The 19,728-nt window shown below is 36.9% G+C and overlaps 1 pseudogene; it reads right to left on the bottom strand.

The window, feature by feature from the left end:
• Positions 1-17,866: 17,866 nt before the first annotated feature.
• Positions 17,867-19,483, bottom strand: LOC143668199 (homeobox protein PKNOX1 pseudogene; annotated as a pseudogene).
• Between the last annotated feature and the right edge of the window lie 245 nt (positions 19,484-19,728).

Raw genomic sequence — 19,728 nt, 5'->3', positions numbered from 1 at the left:
AGGAAGGAAGAAAGGGAAACATCTTTAAACATTTTCTTGTTTTATTGTATTCTGTTTCTCCGTTTTTGTTACATGGGCTGGGGCCGGGAATCGAACCGAGGTCCTCCGGCATAGCAGGCAAGCACTTTGCCCGCTGAGCCACCGCGGCCCGCCCGAATTTCATTCAGTGTACTTTTATTATTGTGCTACAGTAAGGTAGTATTGTGCTAATCATTTCAGAATTTTTACAATCTATCCTTTTGCATAATCTATATTCCTTCAGCACAAATTACCCAATTTCTACCCTATTTCTATCTTCTGATAACCTACATTCTTAACTTCAATTCTCCAAGTTTATTCATTAATATTACTTCATATTAGTGAGACCATGTAGTATTTGTCCTTTTGTTTCTGGCTAATTTCACTCAATATAATGTCCTCAAGGTCCATTCGCATTCTTATATGCTATATGACTTTATTCTGTCTCACAGCTGCGTAATATTCTATTGTACGTTTATAGCACAACTTGTTTAGCCACTCATCCATTGATGGACATTTGGGCTATTTCTGTCTCTTGGCAATCATAAATAATGCTGCTATAAACATTGGTGTGCAACAAATGCACATTTGTGTCTATGCCCTCATGTCTTCTGAATATATACCTAGCAATAGGATTGCTGGATCAAATGGCAATACTATACTTAACTTCCTGAGGAATTGCCAAACCACCTTCCAGAGTGGTTGTTCCATTTTGCATTCCCAGCAATGGTGGATAAGTGTGCCTCCTTCTCCACATCCTCTCTAGCAATTGTCATTTTCTGTTTTTTTTTTTTTTTAATAATGACCATTCTAGTGGGTGTCAGATGATTTCTCATTGTGGTTTTGATTTGCATTTCCCTAATAGTCAGTGGAGTGGCACATCTTTTCATGTGCCTTTCAGCCATTTGTATCTCTTCTGAGAGGTGTCTGTTCATGTCTTTTGTCTTTTGCCCGTTTTTTCATTGGGTTTGTTTGTCTTCTTGTTTTGAGTTGAAGAATCGCTTTATATATTCTGGATACTAAACCCTTATCTGATATATGGTTTCCAAATATTGTCTCCCATTGCATAGGCTGCCTTTTTACTTTCTTGACAAAGTTTTTTTGATGCACAAAAGTGTTTAATTTTGAGGAGTTCCCATTTATTTCTTTCTTTCTTAAATGCCCATGCTTTGGGTATAAGATCTAGGAAACTGTCCCTCTTAAAATTTTTATAAGATATTTCACTATATGTTCTTCTAAAAGTTTTGTTGTCTTAGTTCTAATGTCTTGGTCTTTAATCCATCTTGAGTTAATTTTTGTATAGGGTGTGAAACATGGATCTTCTTTCATTCTTTTGTATATGGATATCTAGTTTTCCAAACACCATTTCTTGAAGAGGCTGCTCTATCCCAGGTGGAATGGCTTGACTGCCTTAACAAAGGCCATTTGTCCATAGATGACAGAGTCTACATCTGAGCATTCTATTCAATTGTTTTGGTCAGTATATCTATCTTTATGCTAGTACCCTGCTGTTTTGACCATTATAGCATCATAAAATGTTTTAAAGTCATGTAGTGTGAGACCTACTACTTCAATTTTCTTTCTTAGTATATATTTTTGGCTATTCAGGGCACCCTTGTCTTCCAAATGAATTTGGTTATTGGTTTTTCTATTTTTGCAAAATAAGGTTTTGCAATTTTAATTGGTATTACATTGAATCTATAAATCAATTTGGGTAAAATTGACATTGTAATTATATTTAGTCTTCCAATCCATGAATACAGTATACCCTTCCATTTATTTAGGTCTTCCATGATTTCTCTTAGTATTTTATTGTAGTTTTCTGTGTATAGGTCTTTTGTATACTTAGTTAAATTTATTATTAAATATTTGATTCTTTTGGCTGCTATTGTAAATGAATTTTTTTTCTTGATTTCCTCCTCAGATATCTTTTTACTAGTATGTAGAAACACTATGATTTTGGGGTATTGATCTTCTACCCTGCCATTTTGCTGTACTCATTTATTAGCTCTAGTAGCTTTGCTGTAGATTTTTCAAGATTTTCAACATATAGTTTCATATCATCTGCAAATAGTGAAGAGTCTTACTTCTTCCTTTCCAATTTTGATTCATTTTATTTCTTTTTCTTGTCTAATTGCTATGGCTAGAACTTCCAGCACAATGCTGAATAACAATGGTGACAGGTGGCAAACTTGTCTTGTTCCTAAGCTTAGGAGGAAAACTTTCAGTCTTTCCCCTTTGTGCGTGATGTTAGCTGTGGGCTTTTCATATATTCCCTTTATCATGTTGAGGAAGTTCCCTACTATTCATAACCTTTGAGGTGTTTTCATCAAGAAAGGATGTTTAATTTTCTCAAATGGCTTTTCTGCATCAATTGAGATGATCCTATGGTTATTCTGCTTTGATCTGTTGATATGGTGTACTACATTAACTGATTTTCTTATGTTGAACCATCCTTGCATACCTGGGATTAATCTTACTTGGTCGTGGTGTATAAATCTTTTAATGTGCTGCTGAATTCAATTTGCAAGAATTTTGTTGAGGATTTTTGCATCTATATTCATTAGAGAGATTGGTCTGTAATTTTCTTTTCTTGTAGTATCTTTGTCTGGCTTTGGTATGAGGGTGATGTTGGCTTCATAGAATGAATTAGGTAGCTTTCCCTCCTCTTCAATTTTTTTGAGGAGCTTGAGCAGGATTGGTACTAATTCTTTCTTGAATGCTTGGTAGAATTCACATGTGAATTCATCTGGTCCTGGACTTTTTTTGGGGGGGAAGTTTCTTGATGACTGATTCAATCTCTTTACTTGTGATCAGATAGTTGAGGTTATCTATTTCTTCTCAAGTCAATGTTGGTTGTTTATGGCTTTCGAGGGAGTTGTGCATTTCATCTACATTGTTTAGTTTATTAGCATATTGTTGCTGATAGTATCCTTTCATTATCTCTTTTATTTCTGTGGGGTCAGTGGTTATGTCTCCTCTTCCATTTCTGATTTTATTTATTTGCATCACCTTTCTCTCTCCCTTTTTTTGTCAGCCTAGCTTAGGGTCCATGGATTTTATTGATTTTCTCAAAAAAAAAAAAAAAAACTTCTGTTTTTGTTGATTTTCTTGACTGTTTTCATGTTGTCAATTTCATTTATTTTTGCTCTGATCTTCCTTACTTCTTTCCTTTTGTTTGTTTGGTTCTAGTTTGTTGTTCTTTCTCTAGTTCTTCCAAGTGAACATTAACTCCTCAATTTTCACTCTTTCTTTTAAAAATATAGGCCTTTAAGACAATAAACTTTCCACTTAGCACTGCTTTTGCTGCATCCCATAAATTTTGATACATTGTGTTTTCATTTTCATTTGCTGGGGATACTTACTCATTTCTCTTGTAGTTTCTTCCTTGACCTACTGGTTGTTTAAGAATGTGGTGTTTAGCCTGCATTTACTTGTGAATTTTCTGTCCCTCTGCCTGTTATTGATTTCCAAATTGATTCCATTATGATCTGAGAAAATGTTTTGTGTGATTTCAGTCTTTCAAAATTAGATTTATTGAGACTTGCTTTGTGATACAGCATATGATCTGTCCTTGAGAATGATCCATGAGCACTTGAGAAAAATGTGTGTCTGCTGTTGTGGGTTGTAATGTTCTGTAAATGTATGTTAAGTCTAGTTCACTTATTGTATTATTCAAATTCTCTATTTCTTTATTGTTCCTTTGTCTAGATATTCTATCCATTGAAAAGAGTGGGGAATTGAAGTCTCCAGCTGTTATGGTATAAGTGTCTATTTCTCCCTTCAGTATTGTCAGTTTTTGCATCATGTATTTTGGAGCACCTGGCTTGGTTCATAAATATTTATGATTGTTATGTCTTCTTGTTGGCTTGTTCTTTTATTAATCCATAGTATCCTTCTTTGTCTCTTTTAATCATTTTACATTTGAAGCCTAATTTGTCAGATATTAGTATAGCTACTTCTGCTCTTTTCTAATTGTTGTTTGCATGAAATATCTTTTCTCAACCTTTTACTTTCAACCTATTTTTGTACTTGGGTCTAAAATGAACCTCTTATATACAGCATATATATAGGTCCTGTTTTTAAATTCACTCTGCAGGTCTATGTCTTTTATTTTTTACATGGGCAGGCACTGAGGCACTGGGAATTGAACCCAGGTCTCCAACATGGCAGGTGGGAATTTTGCCACTGAGCCATGATGGCCCACACAGGTTTTTATTTTATTTTATTTTTTTGCATGGGCAGGCACTGGGAATCGAATCCAGATCCCCAGCATGGCAGGCAAGAACTCTGCCTGCTGAGCCACCATGGCCTGCCCAGTCTATGTCTTTTGATTGATGAGTTTAGCCCATTAACATTTAGTGTTATTACTGTAAAGGGAGTACTTTCTTCTACCATTTTACCTTTTGGATTTTATATATCATATCTAATTTCTTTTTCTGTTTTTACCTTTACTGATTGCCTTCATTCTACACTCTTTTCCAGACTTCTCTCTCCTGCCTTTTCCCATTGGCCTGTAGTGTTCCCTTTAGTATTTCTTGTGGAGCTGGCCTCTTGGTTACGAATTCTCTCAATTACAAGTTGTTTGTCTGAAAACTTTTAATCTCCCCTTCATTTTTTTCTTTTTGCATAGGCAGGCACTGGGAATTGAACCTGGGTCTCTGTTATGGCAGGCGAGAACTCTTCCATGGCCCACCCTCTCCCCCTCATTTTTGAAGGAGAGTTTTTCTGGATATAGAATTCTTCATTGGCAGCTTTTCTCTTTTAGAATCTTAACTATATCATATCATTTCCTTCTTGTCTCTAGAGTTTCTGCTGAGAAATCCACACATAATCTTATTGGGTTTCCTTGTATGTGATAGATTGCTTTTCACATGCTGTTTTGAAAATTCTCTCTTTCTCTTTGATGTCTGGCAATCTGATTAGTAAGTGTATTGCAGTATGTCTATTTGGGTCTATTCTGTTTGGGGTATGTTGCACTTCTTGGATCTGTAATTTTACATGTTTCATAAAAGATAGAAAAATTTTCTCCATTAGTCTTTCTCCTCCTTTTCCTTTCTCTTCTCCTTCTAAGACACCCACAGCATGTATGTTCATGCACTTCAGGTTGTTATTCAGTTCTCTGAGACACTGCTCATATTTTTCCATTCTTTCCCCTATATTTTCTTTTGTGCATCAGATTTCAGATGTCCAGTCCTCTAGTTCACTAATCCTTTCTTCTGCCTCTTCAAATCTGTTATTGTAAGTTTCCATTGTTTTTTTCATCTCTTCTATTGTGTCTTATATTTCCATAAGTTCTTTGACTTGTTTGTTTGTTTATTTGTTTGCATGGGCAGGTACTGGGAATCGAATCTGGGTCCCTGGAATGGCAGGTAAGAATTCTGCCACTGAACCACCACTGCACCATTCTGATTTGTTTTTTCAAACTTTTGATTTCTTCTTTATCCACCCAATGTCTTCTTCATATCCTCCCTCAACTCACTGATTTGGTTTTTGATAAGATTTTCCATGTCTGTTTGAACAGTTGTTTCAACTCCTGTATCACATTTGAATTTTTAGTTTGTTCCTTTGACTGGGCCATATCTTCAATTTTCCTAGGATGATTCATTATTTTTTGTTGGCATCTAGGCATTTTATTTCCAGAATTAGTTTATTATGAAGGTTGTTTTCACTCTTTTACCTAGGACTTTCTTGCTGGATGGCTTTGTTTGCCCTCTGTTCTTTGACATTCACTTCAACTGATTATATACCTCTAGCATAGGTTTAACTGGTCATAATTATTCAGTTCTTGTTTTTCTTTTTCTTGTCCTCCTATATGGAGCCTTTTTTTTGAGGAGGGTCTCCTCAGATATTATAGACCCCAGTCAGATTTTCCCGGACTAATTGACCTCTTCTCAGGAGGAAAGAGTCACTAGGGTCAGCTTTCTCTGAGGGTGAGACCCAGCAGGTTGTCAGACTTTTGTATGAAGTCTCTAGACTCTGCTTTTCCTATCCTGCCCAGCATGTGGTACTTGTCTTCCAGTGGCTTCACACCAATGTAAAGTGATGTGCTAGCTTTAATTTCATCAGACTCTCCCTGCTAGGGACATGGTTGAGACAAAAGTGTGGTTGTAGGTTTACATTAATTGCTTCAGTTTTCCAGTCCCTGGGGCCTGAATTCAAGAGGGATTCCACTGGAGCTGGGCCCCACCTTTCTCTTGAGAAGGTATAGTCTTTAGGGAATTAAATCCTTTCACGTGACTAGTAACTTTGTCTCTCAGAGAAGCTTAATTTTGCTCTTGTCTCGGGCAGTGTTGGAGCCTGAGAACGCTTCCAGTTCTATCTAATGAGCTATTAATGAGTATAAAAAAGTTTAAAAAAAAGTATTTTCAGAGCAGGAAACCCTTTCCTTGGGTTTGTCAATCAAGAGCTTAAGTGGATATGGGGCTCTCTGTATCTTCAGGCTCTATGTGCCCCCTTTTCTTGGGGTCCATCCCTTTTCCAGCATTTTGTGTTGCTCAAGTAAAAAACCACCCCCCCTATTTTTTTTTTTTTTTTTTTTTTTTTTGGTCAGCCCACTTCTCTGCAGAGGCAATAACTCCTAATACCTTTAGTGCTTATTCCAGGTTTATCTGTGCTGGGGGCCCATTTTCAGTAGTCAGAATTTGTTAATTAATTCTATAATTGGAGCTTGGTTGAGCTAAACCCTTGCTGCTAGTAAAGTCTGTTTTCTTTTCCCTTGGGAAACCAGCCTATGTTCTATAACATATAGACATGTTTCTATATTTTATTTTAAAAGTGTTATAGTTTTACCTTTCTCATAGTTCTTTAAATAATTTGGAGTGATGTTTGTTATGGCATGTTGCAGATCCTCCTTTTATTATGGGGATACTCAATCACCCTAAAATTATTTATTTAACAGCCCATAGTTTCCCTCAATTTTTAACAACACCTCTGTCATATATCACATATTTACATATGTGGGTCAGTTTCTGGATAATCTTTTTGGTTCCATTGGTCTATTTGTCCATCTATGTACCATTACTAAATAATCATATTAACTATAGCTTTATAGTAAATGTTGCTGTCTTATGGCAAATTTCTTTCTAATCCACCCAACTTCACCTTATAGTTCAAGGCTCTGGGTTCCAGGAATCAGCATGTGGCCTCAGTGTGGTAATAAAATTATGGTAATAATTTATCATAATGTATTTTTGTTTCTTCTTTGTTTTGTGGCCTCTTTAGAATTCCCTTGTATTCTTAGCTATGTATTTAAAGGAATCTTTATTGCAAATCATCCAACACTTGTCTGTGGTTTGTTCTAGAAGGATTTTTTTGGTTATCTAGTTCTCCACATTGCCCGAAAACAAAGCCTAATCAATTTGGCAAAGAGAAACAACCTGCCTTAAGGACTATTCCTAAATTTTAAGAGAAAATATTAATTTAATACTACTGAGTGCATGTGACTCAGGAGAGAAGGATGGGGCAGAGAAGTTTAGTTTTATGACTTATTCCCACTATCATGCAATCAATTACTCTCAGATTTTGATAGGCTTTAGCAATTAATATATCGAACATGGATATTTTCATAGTGATACTTAGTAGCCAACTATGGCATTTTGTTTTCCATGAGAAATACTCAGTAAATTAATTTTGGTTGGCTCACTGTTGTTAATATCTTGGAAGATGACTATTTTTTAAACAAACATTTATGAAATTCTTGTTCTGCACAAGACATTGTTCTAAATGCTTTATGAAATTAGCTCATTTGATACTTATACAACTTGATGACGTAGGCGGTGTTATAACAGGTAGATTAACTTTGATATGGGATAATTAATTAGGTTGCCTAAGGTCAACAGCTAGTAAGTGGTAGCACAGGGATTTGAATCCAGATGTACTGGTTCCAGAGTCAGTGCTCTTTCTGCTCATGCTTTTCCAGGGTTTTCTGTCTCTGATAGGTGATAGAAGTCTTAATGATTAAACATCATAGTAAACCATGAAGAGAGAAATAAGAAATCATGTAAAATTATTTCATTACCTACATTTGACATTAATTATAGTAATTTAGGTGAGATTTCAGATGTAAACATGATTTAGAAATGGACTATAACATGTTTACATTATATTTTACTCATGCAACATTTTTGAATGCCTATTATATGTCAAGAATTTTGCTATATGTTGAAGCAAAAAATATGAATTAAAACATGCACCCTTCCTCCCATCCCCAGTTCTCATACAATTTAAAGTCTAGCAGAGATAATCAAAATGGCAGGAGTGGGTAGTACAATGGTGGCTCAGTGGCAGAATTCTTGCCTGTCATGCCAGAGACTTGAGTTTGATTCCTAGAAACGTGCCCATGCCAAAAAAAAAAAAAAGAAAGAAAGAGAGAAAAAATGGCAGAAATGTGTTCCTTAAATCATTAAAAAGAGGTACACCTCTGAAGGAAATTTCTTTGATAAGCATGGTTGGGGATCAGAAGAGTAAGAGAAAAAAGTAAATATATAAAAGAAAGAAAGCGTGATGATGGATTATTTGTTTTGACCCTTAAATGACTTGTAATTGTTTACTTGTTCAATGTTTCTGGGACAGTGCCCAGAAGGAAAAAAAGAGGACATAATTCAGAGCTCACTAATTGTTATATTTCCTGGAAGGTGAAGCTGGGAAAGCAAAATTGGCAGAGTGTTTTCAGGTAATAAGGCAAAGGACTATCTCCTTTGTGTGGAGCATGGCTGCTCTGACTGCCCCTTCCAATTATATAATCAACTTGCTGGTGACTTGAACAATTTGTGTTTGGCATTTTTCACTACCTCAATGTGATGGTTAGGTTCTGATATCAACTTGACCTAGTAATTATGCCCAGTTGTCTGGTCAGGCAAGCACTGGCTTGACCATTGCTGCAAGGATATTTTGTGGCTGGTTGATGAACCAGAAGGCTGGTGTATTAGATAATCAGTCAGTTGATTGCATCTGTGGCTGATCACATCTGCTATCGGCTAAGATGCACATCCCACAACGAGATCATCCAATCAGTTGAAGGATTTTAAGGAAGAAGAGAAATTCTTTCACTTCGTCTTCAGCCAGCAAGCCTGTCCTGTGGAGTTTGTCCAGATCCTTCATTGGAACCTCCAGCTTAACCTGCTCTATGGATTTTGGACTCTTCCATTTCCATGGTTGCATGAGACACCTTTATAAAGCTCATGTTTACAGATCTCACCTGTTGGTTCTGTTTCCGTGGAGAACCCTGAATAACACACCCAGTCTCATAATTATAAAATAAAATAAAAACCAAAACAAAATCTACTAAACAAAGTATCAAAATCCAAAGCTGATAATAAAATTACTATCAATAATAATAATGATCAGATGCTCTGAGTTTTAGCTAATTGCTTCGTTGCAGATTTTATATTTCTGTATACTTTGTAAACACTTTCAAATCACATTAATACTATCTGAAGAATCCACAAATATGCTTTTGATGTAGAGGTGACAACTTTTTCACAATCTGTAATGCAGTTTCTTGGGTTCTTCTAGTAGTAGGGAGAGTTCTATATAACATTTTCCATTCATTCCTTCTCACTTACTCCCTTTCTTACCAATATCATGTGTAGGACCATTAATTAAGTGATATTCTGGCAGGATAAAATATTTATGAAGATTGGCTTAATTAGGAGAACAATATCTTTTGGGGCTATAATTTTATTGATTTTTGTACTGAGGAAAGTGTGTTTGTCTTTGTATTTGTTTTATGACATATTGGGTACCACATAGAAAAAAATTAGAAAAGTGGAGAAGAGAATTAGGCTAAAGCTTGGAAAGAAATATGCATTAAAATAAATCAAAAAGGGATATGAACAACAAAATTTATGGTAAGATGAAACAAAAAGAGAGCAACAGCATTTTAATCAGGAAAGCTAACAGAACTTTGATATGCATTATTATAAAACCATATCAGAGGGCTGGGTAAAGCATTCCAGATTGAGCTCCGTGCATGATTCTGAACTTTATATGGCAGGAATGGTAAAGCAACATCAATAAAGACAGTCATGGTGATAAAAGATCTATAGGTCATAGCTCCTTTTGAAGACTAAAAAAATGAGGTCACTGTTCATTCTTGAGGAGAAAATGAAAGGTGAACATGACTAATGCAGATGAAATTTGGTATATGGAGAAGGTTATGAAAGAAAACTCTTCAAGGATATAATAGCTCAAAAGCCAAGAGGGCATGAAATAGAATAAAGAAGGGGCTGACATTTAAAAGAATGTTATTAAAAGAGTGCAGTTCAGGTGTGGAAATAATGGCCAAAGGTGGCCATGAAATTTTCTGTTTAGAAAGAAGGAATTTATTAGATACTGAGGTAAAGTCACAGAACAAATTGGTGAAAGGTTTAAGTGTGACCTGGATGTACTTTTATGAAGGGCTCCTATTTTGTATCTTGGAGGATTATTATAGATAGTTTACCCATAAAAGAAAGTTTATATTTGGGCAGTTGATACATATAATATACTGCATTTAATTCATTGCTGAAAGACAGTCAATCAATTGTTGCATATATGAAATTATATTTTGAATTTTTTATTTATAAGGATATTTATATGCCAGCATAAAACTTGTCAGTGGAGAAAGTTATCTTTTACTAATTATATAATTAATAAAAAGACATAATAATAAGGGCCACTCAAGTAAATCTGAGAAGAGACCACAGGTCAGTTTATTCCAATTCAGTATTTTCTCCATCAAATGGAAGTAGATCACTGATACATGAAACTTGGATTTCTCTGTGCTGTAGTAGCGCAAGCTTAAAAATGTACTTACGTTAAGTACAGTAAATTATGTTTTTTTACCCCCCTGGATTTTCTACTAACTTTTAATTCCGTATTTCCATTACCTCTCATAGCACTTCTACACGTTACTGCACACATCTCCCTGGATGTCTCCTGTAATCACACAAATATATCCTTTTTAAACCTCGATAAATATGTACTTTGCTAGTTGCTTCTGGTGTCCACAGCCTCCTAGTAGGCAAAGCCACTGGACACCACCACCAAGTGCCAGCACTGATCTTGGATGTCCTAAAGCAGTGCAGTGCTCTGTGGGCCCCTCAACCAAACTCAACTTCCCCTTGCAGAGGTGGGAAGTGATTGTGTGTGTGTATTAAATATAACTAGGACTGAGATATGGGATAATGGGTCAGGGCAGATGGCTTATGAGAAACACTATGCTCTCTCCCTGCCAATGACTAAGGTTTGGTTGTTAGGTCAAATCATCTAATTCTTTGGCCCTATTGGACTTCATCTTCTAGATTGCAAATAGATTTATATTATTTCCCTTCTTCATTCCTTCACCCGAAGTCTGTCAGAAAAATTTAGACATGTCTGAAGTCTAAAACTAGACCATTCAGTTATGAACTAGGACCTCTGGCTGTGTGAGGAAACTTAAAAAGAAGGACATGGAGGAGGGCGAGAAGTAGATGGAAAAAAATAATAAAAAAGCAAAGATTAAATGCAAACAGCAAACCAGCCTCTCATTTTATTTCTCCTTTATCCACACCTTGCCTTTCATTAGTGCCCTGACTCTTTGATGTTTCTTAGTTTAATATTTACAAATTTTCTCTTCTACCACATGAAAGTCTGATATTTCTCATCAGATGGGATCAATTAGATTCCACCAAAATGTTTCTATTTTATGCGTTAGACGGTAGAGGCAATTTCATGATTAAATGAAATTCAGTTTTAAGCACAATGATTGCCTTACAGGCATCTACCTTGATTGTCTTTATTTGTATGAGAGTGCCAAAAGAACATCCCCTTGGTTGCTAAAGAGAAAGAAATTCTTTCTATTGCTCTGTCTGATTTTCTTTATACTCTGCCTTATGCCATAATATTTTTGTTGGTGCTTATTTCCTTTGCTTGGAATTCTGCTGAAGAAGCATCACTCCCCAAAGTCTCTGAGTATGTCATTATAATATAATTTTCCATGGGACAAACTATTTTTTCTCCTAGAATATAAGTTGCCATTTCAACCCAGTTGATCAGATCATTTGTGCAGTGTCTGGATGTTTCCATAACATACACAAGGCTGATGAGCCACTAACACTGGAAGAGTCTGACTGTGTGGTCTTTAGTTCTTTGGATTCTGGAGGGTGTGACTGCACAATCTCACAGGGCAAGATGAGACCATCTTCAGATGACAGGTTACCAGGAAATTTCCAAGCCTAGAGCTGCTCTTGGTTCTCAAATAATAATAGAAGTGTAGCATTTTCTGATGTCTATGACCTTAGCTTCAGGGTTAGCAGTGCCTGCAAATTGCAAAATTAAGAAGGCTATTGCAAGTTTTCTTGTCAACTCTCAAACCTAGGGGGGTTTTAAATTAGTAGTCTATTTTAAAAAATTGAGAGTATTGTAGATTCACATGCACCTGTAAGTAACAATATACAGATATCTCTTTACCCTGTTTTTTCCCAATGGTTACAGCTATAGTATCACAACCAGGATAATGACATTAATATAATCTGCTGATCTTTCAGATTTCCCCAGTTTTACTTGTACTCCTGTGCATTTGTATTGAGTGCTATGCAATTTTTCCCTCTAGAAATTATATTTGATTATTTTTCAAATAACCAAATGTAAATGTACAAGTTTTTTAAAATAAACTTTTAATTGTAGTAACATATATGCAACTCAAATTCTTACTTTAACCACTTTCAAGTGTACAGTGCAGTGGTATAAGTTACATTCACAATATTGTGCTACCATCACTAATTTCCATTACCCCAACTTTTTATTCCTTCAAATAGAAACTCGGCAGTGATTAAGCATAGTCCCCTCTTCCTTCACCTCCTGCCTTCTGGTAACCTATAATATGACTCTATGAATTTGCTTATTCTAGGAAGGTATTTCGGCTTGCTAAATCTGCCAGAATGCAATATATCAGAAATAGATTGGCTTTTTAAAAGGGAATTTATTGTTATAAGTTTACAGTTTTAAGGCCATGAAAATGTCCAAATTAAGGCATCCAGAGAAACATGCCTTGACTCTGAAGAAAGGCCTATGGCATCTGGGTTTCTCTGTCACATGGGAAGGCACATGGCAATGTCTGCTGTCCTCTCCTGGCTTCTGGTTCCAAATGGCCCTCTCAAGTCCCATGGGTCCTTCTGGAGTCTCCTGGTATATCCTTCTGCATCTTCAAACATTTGTTTCTAGGCATCTGCTCTCTGTATCTGCTCTAAGCTCTCTCTTTGCGAGCTCTTTAAAGGACTTTAGTAAACTAATTAAGACACACTTTGAATGGGCAGGGTCATATCTCCATGGAAAGAATCTAATCAAAAGATCCCACCCACAATAGGTCTGTACCTACAGGATTGGATTAAAAGAGCATGGCTTTTTTGGGTAGCATAACAACTTAAAAACAGCACATTCTACCCTCTGGACCCCCCAAAGACATGTTCTTTCCATATACAAAATACATTCATTCCATCAAAACATCACAAAAAGCCTTAAGCCACTTCAGCAATAATACAAATATAATGCAAAGTAAAAAACCAGCACAAAATTCCATCAAAGTCAGTTACAGGCATGTTTGTCCTAAGGCAATGTTCTCCTCTGGCTATAGATCTGTGAAACTCAGAATAAGTTATTTGCTCCCAATATATATAAGCGGGACAGTCATAGAATAAACATTCCTGTTGCCATAGGAAGAAGCTGTAAGGGAAACAATGGTCACTGGACCCAAATAGTTCCAAAATCTTGCAGGACACACTCCATTAGATTTTTTTTTTAAACGTGTTTTTCCTCAATAAACCAATTACTTCACAAAAATCCCTCTTAAAGAAAGCAATTCAAGAAAATATATTGGTATGGTATTCATATTTTAAAGACTGTCAGTTTCATAGATCAAACATAAATAAAACAAAGGAAGATTGCTGAATTATTTCTGTCATTAAATGCCAGAGACTAGGCCTTTCACAACTCAGGTAAAATACCTGCTGTGTACCTCTGAGTTTGTTTAGAAGAAGAAAGTGCTCCAATACTTCCCCCACAGGTAAGAAGCAGAGCATTCACCAAATTATACACAAATGACTACTAGAAACTTAGGAGTAAAGTTTTTAGTCTGTGAGCATACTGATGACACTTCCACTTCACTTTGCATAATGGATAGCTATTTCTTTTTCTATCTGGAATAAAATAATTTAAAAGCTCAGTTAGTCCATCAGCTGGCACTTGTATGGGGGATGGTAAAGCAGGCTAGCATCCTGTTCAATAGTCAGACAGTAGGGATTAACAACCATACACTCAATTTGGGTCTCAAATCACATTCTAAAGGACCCTTCATCAGGAAAGAATTAAACACGCACGAAGTTTGGATTTAATTTGATCATTTAAAAATCAAAGTTCAATGGGAATGTACTTTCAGATTCTCTTGACTGAAGTCTGGACAATAAATGTTTTGAAGGCATAAACCTGACAACAAATCTGCAGGGAAATGGTTTTGTGAATTGAAATGGCTTGCCATGTAAACCTTATTTCAAAGCTCCTTAGTTATTCATGGGGAGAGGTTACAGGGACCTCAAGCTATGCCCACAGGTACGCTCTCTCTAAATGACCTTTTTCCTATCCTGTTGAATTTAGAAAGTAAGAATTTTGAGTAAGAAAATGAATTTTGGCCATCCAGGATGCACACTGCATCAGTGGTGTGTTCAGGGCTCCAGGATTCCTGCTACACTCAAGGTCCCAGCCAGCATGATCTGGAAAGCCTCTCAGTAATGGTCTGCCATTCAACTCAATGTGATATCTGGTGGGGGGAGAAACAGAGCTAGAACGGGAGTTCACACTCTTCTCATGATTTACATGGAAGAGTAGAGCAGGACAGAGAGGATAGAGAGGGAGGAGGAAAAGAAGGAAGGATTGGTTGGCTGGCTACAGCAGCCCTAGATCTGATGAGTCCAACAAGGCTGGAATTGAATTTACGTTAAAATGAAAAATGGTCTTTTAGATTTGGTAAACCTGATTCAAAATATTAAAAACTGTTTATAAATAAGGAATGCAAAAGTTCCTAAAAAATTAATGACTGTGCTGGTTTGAAAATATGTACCCCAGAAAAGCCATGTCCTTTAATCCTGATTCAATATTGTAGGGTGGAAACCTTTTTTTTTTTCACATGGACAGGCACTGGGAATCGAACCCAGGTTTCTGGCATGGCAGGCAAGAACTGTGCCTGCTGAGCCACCGTGGCCCACCCTGGAAACCCCTTTTGATTAAATTATCTACCTGGAGATGTGATGCTCCCAACCGTGGGTGTGATCTTGTGAATAGATTTTCTCCATGAAGATATGGCAGGCCTAATTGTGGGTGTGGCCTTTTCGTTAAATGGAGATGTGACTCCACCCATTCAAGATGGGTTGTGACTAGTTTACTAGAGTCCTTTAAAAGGGTAACCATTTTGAAGAAACCTTAGGTACAGACACAGACATTTGCAAATGAAGATGCAGATGCTTGGAGAATAGTTGCTTCAGAGCTAACAGAGACATGGATGTTTGAAGATGCTTGGAGAGTGCAGATGCCTAGATATGGGCAGAGCCCAGCAGATGTCTCCATGTGTCTTCCCATGAGATGCTAAGTAAGGCAGAACCCAGAGTTGTGTCCCAGAGGAGCTAAGTGAAGGCCCATGGAAGCTTAGAGAAGAAATCACAGGAAAAAGAGGATGAAAGTAATGGAGCCCAGGAGCAAGGGAACAGCAGATGCCAGCCATGTGCCTTCCCAACTGACAGGTGTTCTGGACCAACTGGCTTTCGTGAGCCAAGGTATCCTTCCCTGAATGCCTTAGTTTGGACATTTTATAGCCTTAGAACTGTGAACTTGTAATTTAGTGAATTTCTTTTTTTTTTTTTAATTTTTTATTAATTAAAAAAAATTACAAGAAACACGAACATTCCCAACACATACACTCAGCAATTCACAATATCATCACATAGTTGCATATTCATCATCATGATCATTTCCCAGAACATTAGCATCAATTCAGAAAAAGAAATAAAAAGACAACAGAAAAATACAACAAGCAGAAAAAAAAATTTTACATGCCATACCCCTTACTGATCCCTTTCATTGATCACTAGCCTTTCAAACTAAATCTATTTAAACATTTGTTCCCCCTACTATTTATTTTTATTCCATATGTTCCTCTCATCTGTTAACAAAGTAGATAAAAGGAGCATCAGACACAAGGTTTTCACAATAGTAAATTTCTTTTTAAAAGCTGTTCCAGGGCAGGTCCCAGTGGCTCAGTGGCAGAGTTCTCACCAGCTACGCCGGAGACCCAGGTTTGGTTGCCGGTGCCTGCCCATGTAAAAAAAAAAAAAAAAGAGTTGCTCCATTTTTGGTATATTGAATTCTGGCATATTTAACAAACCAAAACAATAGCTAAGAACCTCTTTTCAAGTTCCCGAACTATTTTTAAACAAATTTCTATTTATTTCTTGCTGCCTTCTAAGTTACCTATCAAGTACTATCTGATGATTGACTTTAACATGTTGGGGGCAGAGGGTATCTGTTCCAGAAAGAAAAACCTGCATTAGTCCCAACTATTCCTTGATGTACCCTTGGTCCAATAAGCAATTACTTTCATTAAATCTCAAGAACTGATAACTTTCTCAATCATAAAACTGTTATTTTTATAAACAATTTGACTTTTGGGCATTTCATTTAAAATTATAGAAAGAAACTCTTGATGAAACAAGGTGGACCATTTGTTCCCTCTTGAGAAAAAGCCCCACTTGCAAGTAAACAAATAAAACAAATCACAACCAAAGAAAATAAACCCAATATACTGTTTTGGTTCATCCTGTTTTGGTTCATCCAGGAAATGGATGTCATAGAAACTGTTCTGAATCCCTGTGTTCAAGTCAGAGGGAAGAGCTCTGGAAATTCCAAAGTGGATGTAAGATGAGAAAATACGGCCTCAGGACCAATGGTAAATGTGTATGGGCTGCCAGGGGAAGAGGGTTTGCCCTTGGGTCTGTGCCTCCCCCCCCCCCCACCCCAGAGACCTACTAATCAGGCAACAGAGGCTGAAGGCTTGGGATTGACTCCAGCTCAGAACCAAGGGGACAGAGGATATTTTATATTCATTTGTCACAAACATTCTACGCGTAGCATAGGATTGATTAAAAAAATTCTAAAACAATACACAGCTAATATGATAATAGAAAACATTCAACTGTAGTCAAATTTAAATTAGACAGAAAACACGAATTTTAAGAATTTTTAATTGATCATGGCTACCATTCTCACTAATGACTTGAAGTTCTATTTAGCAAAAACCTTTAAGCGGAAGTTTAGATCATATGGGAAATGCAATCTGAGTATTACACAGAAATGAAAATTTGAAGATATCAAAATTGCATTAGACATTTCTTTCAGAGTAGTATATGTAAATTACTACCTCAGGAATGCAGAAAACCATGGGTTGCTAGCTGACTTTGAGTAGGCTCATTAAATTTGATCAATTCAGAACATTCCAAATTAAAATACTAAGCATGTATTGTTTCTTCTCTAGAAATTTTATCCTCAAATACAGTCATAATCCAATTCATAATGAATTTATAAAATTAGCATTTTACTCAAAATTCCAGCAAGGTAAAAATTGGAGTTTCTTTTATATACAGCAGATGCAACAGGTTCATTGAATATTAGAGAAATCGAACTTACTTTAAATTGCCATACATTCACTATGAATCACACCTGGTTTACTTTTGTTTGCTGTTGTCCACCTCACACTGGTGATTTAAGGCGCAGAGGCTTCTTTCAAATACTGGGGGCTGTGCATATAGACCAGCCACTGAGATGGGCCTGAAACCACAGAGCTAAATTAAAACTGCATCATCTTGCTGCCTGCCACAGCCTGTGGGAAGGACCCTCGGTACCCTATATGCTGAAAGAGCCAAGATCTCATCACATTTGTGGCATGCTTCAGCAAAGCACCCCTTTTATTCTTAGGTGAGTCATCACCTTGATGTAAGATACTGAGATCTTGGTTTAACTGCAACTGAAGTCGTGAGTTCTGGATCCTGATGGTCCCTGGTGACAATGTTGGGTCACCATTTGACCTTGTTGAGTGACCGCTGTCACAGGCTGATACACAGTCCTGCCTGCCACTGTTGTCATGGCTATATTTTCCTGCTGTAAGGATGACATGGGCGTGATGGACGATCTCCGGGAGGCTGAGGGTACCTGTGATGGCACTTTGAATCTGCTGGGACTGCACGGGGGAATACAGACTTCCAGGATTTCCACTCAACAAGGTTTCACTGTTCATGTTCATTTTTAGAGAAGCAATATATTGGTTGCAGAAATCTTTGCAGAGATTATTAACGTTTCCAGCTTAAGAAGGTGAATAAGCAAAACCTGGATTGCTTTTACCATTAGCTGGTTGGTTTCTGGATCTTCACAAAAGAAGGGCTTCCCTTCCTTCCTCACAAATTTTCAATGTCCACATCGAAGCTGGAAGAAGTTGTGCCTTCAGAGCCCTGGGTAGCCTATTTACATTTTTCAAACGACAGAGCTAATAATGGAAAGAGTGGATACCTATAAATGGCTGCTTGTCTGCATCCATTGGTGTCTGAGATTCCACTGGGGGAGTCCTTCATCAGGTTCACAGCAGTTGGGATATTGTTCCATTTTTAACTGTGTTACAACTTGCATTTGCTGCTGATCTTTTTTTTTTTTTTTTTTTTTTTAGAGAGTTAGGGTGATGAGACTGATCATTGTGTTGGCTGGAGAGAGAGGCCACATCTGAGCAACAAAGGAGGCTCTCTTGGGGGTGACTCTTAGGCCTAAATTTTAAGTAGATGTGACCTATCCTTTGTGGGGTTAAGTTTCAAATGAACAAACCCCAAGACTGGGGGCTCAGCCTATAGCTTTGGTTGTCCACACTGCTTGTGAGAATATCAAGAATTCAACTTGGGGAAGTTGCATTTCTCCCCACTCTCACCATTCCCCGAACGGGGCTTTGCAAATACTTTTCCACTCACTGATCGAATCATTCTGGGATTCATCGGGGCATCACTCTGGACAAACCAGCAAAATCTCATGTCCTTCCTGAGATTCCAAGTACTTATGGTGTTTAATCAAACTATCTACATAAGTTATATTAAGAAATGCACTAGTCAAAATATAAATTTTGTAACAAATAAACATTTTTTGCTTTAGTCTCATACATAAGGTGATATTTTAAAATATTAGTTACCATTTATTTTCAGCACCCTGTAGTAATGACATTCCTTTGTTCTTCCTCATGCAAAACCATTTTTAAAATTGTACATTGTACATTTCACTATTATTTTACACTCTAGGCTTTCCTAGATTATACAGTCTCAATCTTTAACATCTATCTATCTTTCTGATTTCATTTATGTCCCCAGCGCTCCTCCCTCTATCATTGCTGATCTTGATAGCTGTTGACACTCAGTCTCTGTGTTGCCATCATGGTTAACGAGAGTTGGTGCTAAGACAGTGAATCATCTTAATCAAAAGAAAATGCTGTAATGTTGTCTCCAGCTCATTTGTTCTTTATATTTTGTTGTTCCTGGTTTTTAGTATCTGTGCCAGTTTGAAACTGTTGTGTACCCCAAAAAGCCATGTTCTTTAATTCTCATTCAGTATTGTAATGTAGAAACCCCTTTGATTAGATTACTTCCATGGCGATGTGACACACCCAGTTGTGGGTGTGAC

This window comes from Tamandua tetradactyla, chromosome 24 (genome assembly GCF_023851605.1).
Source record: "Tamandua tetradactyla isolate mTamTet1 chromosome 24, mTamTet1.pri, whole genome shotgun sequence".
Lineage (NCBI taxonomy): Eukaryota > Metazoa > Chordata > Mammalia > Pilosa > Myrmecophagidae > Tamandua > Tamandua tetradactyla.
Note: the sequence above shows the minus strand (reverse complement) of the source record. Positions and strands in the feature narration are given on the sequence as shown.